At 42.3% G+C, this 4,434-nt stretch overlaps 1 long non-coding RNA gene across 2 annotated transcripts in view; it reads right to left on the minus strand.

Moving 5' to 3' along the window:
- LOC143652341 (uncharacterized) overlaps positions 1-4,434 on the minus strand; it is a 28,050-nt gene that overhangs the window by 21,978 nt on the left and 1,638 nt on the right. Inside the window, exon 2 of one of the 2 annotated variants that reach the window (XR_013160574.1) lies at positions 832-2,041. The exons of the other annotated variant lie outside the window; for it this stretch is intronic. This is a non-coding gene — a long non-coding RNA (uncharacterized LOC143652341). Of the gene's footprint in view, positions 1-831; positions 2,042-4,434 lie in introns of those variants that run through there. 2 annotated transcript variants of the gene reach the window in all.

Here is a 4,434-nt window from a genome sequence, read left to right on the forward strand (position 1 = left end):
TCCCCATTTACTACATGAGAAAACAGAGGCAGAGGGGATATAATTTGCTCACATTTCCAAGCTAGTGAGTGACAGGCAGTCCGATTTCAGAACCTGTTCTGGTTCTATGCTATACAACCTTTTAAACTTTATAAACATTTTTTTCAATTAATCATGACAAAGCTGGAAGATAGGTTTTCTTTAGAGATCTTAAGTAATGTGTGTAAGGTTTTATAGCTATAGTGAGAATGCTGGGATTTTAACCAGATTTGCCCCACTCTAGAACCTAAGCTCTTAATTACTCTTTTACTTGCCCTAGAATTTCTTAAACTTTTATCACGCTGCTCCCAATTATGTTCCAGCACCTGATTTAAGTGCTTGACTATAAAACTGTATAAGTTTTGTTAAGTTTACAGAAATTAATAATTTTCTACTTGTGTTTCTTAAAATTTTTCTTTATCAGTGGCATCTGATTTAGTCAGTATTAGCAAATGATGGAAAGAGAAGGAATGAACAAAGAGTGTGTTTTACTGGGAAAATTAAAATAGCTGAGCTAGTATCACTTTTTTTTTAATGCCATGTGCGTGAGTGTGATCTTTTTATGCCAGTAAAATTCTATGAAATTAAACATGTGATTTCACAGTGTTCCACAGAAAAGCAGTAGGTCTTTTTAAATCAGATCTGAAAGCCATAGATAATAACTGATAACATTCAACACATATACAAAACAATCTAATTAAAAGTTCACCACACTCATAACCAGAATGCTTTCATTGCAGGAAGCATGCAGTATAGAACCCTGAGTTTCTGGAGAGGACTCCTCCCAAAGCCTAGAGAGGGGATTGAGGGAGAGTTGTTCTTTCCCCCTGCCAGGCCTACCACCCAGGGAGAGAGCAGGTTGACAGTGCACATTCTAGCTGCACCTCTCACACAGTTCTAGACTCAACCTTACTGCATTTAGTCTTGAACATGCTTGGGTTAGGGCTAGGGTCAGGAAAAGAACTATTTTCCTCAATTAGCACCAGGTGGAGGACAGATGGCTGTGATTTATGGACTGAGAACTCAAAAAGCCCTATAGTTCAACCTTTCCCTTCCCTCCTCTCCTAGTAATTTTCCATGCAGGCAGGGTGTGGCCATGACTCAGTTTGTGGTAAGGATGTCATCCACTAGGGAGGAGCCTTCAGCTTGATTTCTACCTTTCATTCTGGCTGGTGTGGAGAGAAAGGGAAAAGTCTGCTGCTGAGTCATCACTGGGTTGCTTAGCTTCTCTCAGGATGAATTCTGAGATGGGTGGCTGGGGGATGTGTCAGCTTCAGTGAGTATAGGGTAGGCTTTAGTTCACCTGAAGGGGCATCAGCCCCTTTGGAGCCCAGTACAAACCCAAAATATCTCAGAACCACCACCCTGCAATAGGGCCAGAGATGCTATCCTTAAAGCATTATTTACCAAAATTTTATCTGGGAGAGACCAAAGTCTCTTTAGTCCTAGCTGTCCTTTCCAGGATAAGTGAATCAGATTAGTTGGCAGCCTAATGGAGCAAGGATGGATACAGAGGTGGAGGCTGGAAGTATAGTACCAAGGAAAAGGCAGACTATGGTCCCTGAGGAGAGGGGCACTTTGTCATTGTTCAGTGGTGCTTTTCTTGGTCTTCCAAATCTTGATTCAGGCTCTATCTCTTCCCCACACCCTTGTGTCAGGATCAGTCTGTGCTTGGGATTGAAAGCGCTAAAATGTGCAAAAGGGAAGATACTTTTTGGAGGGAGGGTCTGCTCACCGTTCTGCTTACATCTAAGGAAGTCTGAGATCTGGCTACACTTGTAAGGAAAAAGGAGAGAATACAGGTCCTCCAAGAGAATGGCTTGGTGGCTAGGATTAGACCACCCTAAGGAGACTTTGTCCAGTGATCTCAGGAGTAGTTCAGGGCTGGAGAACGATTTCTGGACATCATGTCAGCTGACCAGGTCACCTTTACTGAGGCAGAGAACTTCTTTTAGAATGACCAGGGACTCCACAAGCTTTTCCCCTCCTGCTTCTAAGTGCTGTTGAGCATTTCCTGAACAACCTGGGAGAAATCCAGATACGTACTCACAATTCAGAAAACAGTCAATATTTGCACTACCCCAACTTTTAGTTTCCTAACCAGTCTAGCTCAAATAATCTGTCCTTCATGAAACTTTCCCTCTCCTACACAGGCAACCTGTTCTCTCTTTATCCCTAACTCCAAAGGGCCAACTTTCTCTTTCTTCCACGATTTGTCTGGGCAAACTATAGAATTAAGATTTTGTGCCACCCTGCTGGACCTGAAGAGATTGTTTAAGTCTGAAGGAGGTCATAGAATAAATATAAAAGTCCATCTGGCCCTGGTCCAGCTCTGGAAAAGGTAGATGAGGTCAAGAGTGATATTTATGCTTTAAATCTGACATTCAAGGCCTGTGGGCTGCCCTGGATATCTGTATTAGCCTGAGAAATAACACAGTATTGTTTTAGGCTGAGGCCAAGAGGTTACATGATGGATGGGAGAAAACCTGTAATCTCACCCTCTTCATCAGGACCAAAGCTTGTATTTGGTCTCCAGGATTAGGTCACATTGTCATTTACTGACATTTTTTACCACCCCCAAACCCCCTAGACTCCAAATCACTTTAGAGAGTTAAACCACTAGACTCCTAGATTCTGTGGTTCTGTGTCAGATAATCCAAACAGATAACAGCAATCTATACCGTCACTCTCATACACCAATCCACTGAGCCTAGCATCCCCTCCTCCCATCCTAACCAGTTTGGTGAGCATAGGGGAAGGGCTGGCTTTAGGAGGTAGGGCCTGGCCCCCTAGGCTGGTCTGTACTCTTTGAATTGGGGTTTGTTCTTGAACCAAAGAAATCAAGATTCAGGAAAAGGACCTAGAGAACAAGGGCAAGCTGAGTTACTTGGATCCAGAATGATGTTCTGACACTGATCACAAGGACTACCCTCCAGGACTAGTCCTACAGAAAGAGAATACCTATTGAGCACTGTGTTAGACTCATTCACGTACATCATATCAAACATCAACCTATGAAGCAGGATTTGTTCTCAACTTTTTAATTTTTTTTGCATGAGCAGGTACCAGTAATCGAATCCAAGTCTCCGGCATGGCAGGCCAGAACTCTGCCTGCTGAGCCAACCGTGCCTGCCCTCTCAACTTTCTGTTAAGGAACTGGACTCTTATATATTAAATTGCAGGACATGGTCATAGAACTAGTGAGTGAAACTGGTACTAAAATATGGAACCCAAACTCTTCAATATTATACTGCTTCTCAGCAGAAAAATGACTTTGATCTCCTTAAACTCATTGCAGCAGTATTTCACTATGCATCTAATGTGAGCAAAGATATGCTAAGTCTCTGTTAAGAGTGTTACGGCAGCATTTTCATAACGGGTGATCAAAATCTGTACTGAAGGACAACAGTTTGCCACTGGATTTCCAGTTTAATACAGGTGCATATAATCCCGGGAACATATCTATATTTAGAACTTTAAACTTATATTGCACATATTCCAGCATTGCATTTTCCAGATCACTTGCACACTAGTGTTGCCCAGCACTGTAGTTCATCCTCAGCTCAGGGGTCACATAGGGCCATTTATGCCATCCCCCTTTCTCTGGATAGGGAGGAAACTGACTCCCTGGTAGGGCTTGATATTTTTTTCTCTCAACAACTACATGTCCTTTCACAGTTTAATAACTAAGCATTTACTTTCTGTTGACAACCAAAGGAATGAGAAAAGGCTTACAAAAGAAATAAATAGAAAAAAATTTATCTAAAAAAATTTAAGCTGCCACTTTCTTCTCCCCAGCTTATCTGAGCTAACAGGAAAGCAGAATAAAGTCCTGTGATTCAGCTGCAGGCACAGTGCCTGCTTGAGCAGGTTACACCCATTGGTCTTATTTTCTAGGAAAACGAAAGAAGGAGCCTAAGAGAACAGATCCACTATTTTGAATGGGGAAACATATCTACTCTCAGAGGTTGGCTGAATGAAGGCAAAAGTTGACAGCTGTTTCATTGATAACAGTGTTCTCATCACTGGTTATTGGCTAAAAACTGGGGAATTGGAAAATGTCTTCTAAAAAACTGAAGAAAAGCTCCAACAATACTGATTTAAATAGACAAGGTTGAAAATGGAAATGCGGACCCCTGCATACATTATCAACTTTAATGATATTCCTTAATAGCTCTGCCCTAATATTAATGTTTTACATTCGCTTTTTACTCTCAAGCACTCGTTCTGCAAGATTCCAGCCCCCTATAAATGTATTCTCAGGGCCTCAACCAGTCCTTCCTTGTTCCGGGATCCTAGGATAATAAATAGACTTAAAGACAAATGAGCATTGGGCTCCCTCTCCCCGCCCCCCTTAGCTCCCCTCCCAGCCCCGTAGTGCCTGAGTCGCCTATGAAGGGGGCCTGGGCCGCCTAC

This window comes from Tamandua tetradactyla, chromosome 12 (genome assembly GCF_023851605.1).
Source record: "Tamandua tetradactyla isolate mTamTet1 chromosome 12, mTamTet1.pri, whole genome shotgun sequence".
Classification (NCBI taxonomy): Eukaryota; Metazoa; Chordata; class Mammalia; order Pilosa; family Myrmecophagidae; genus Tamandua; species Tamandua tetradactyla.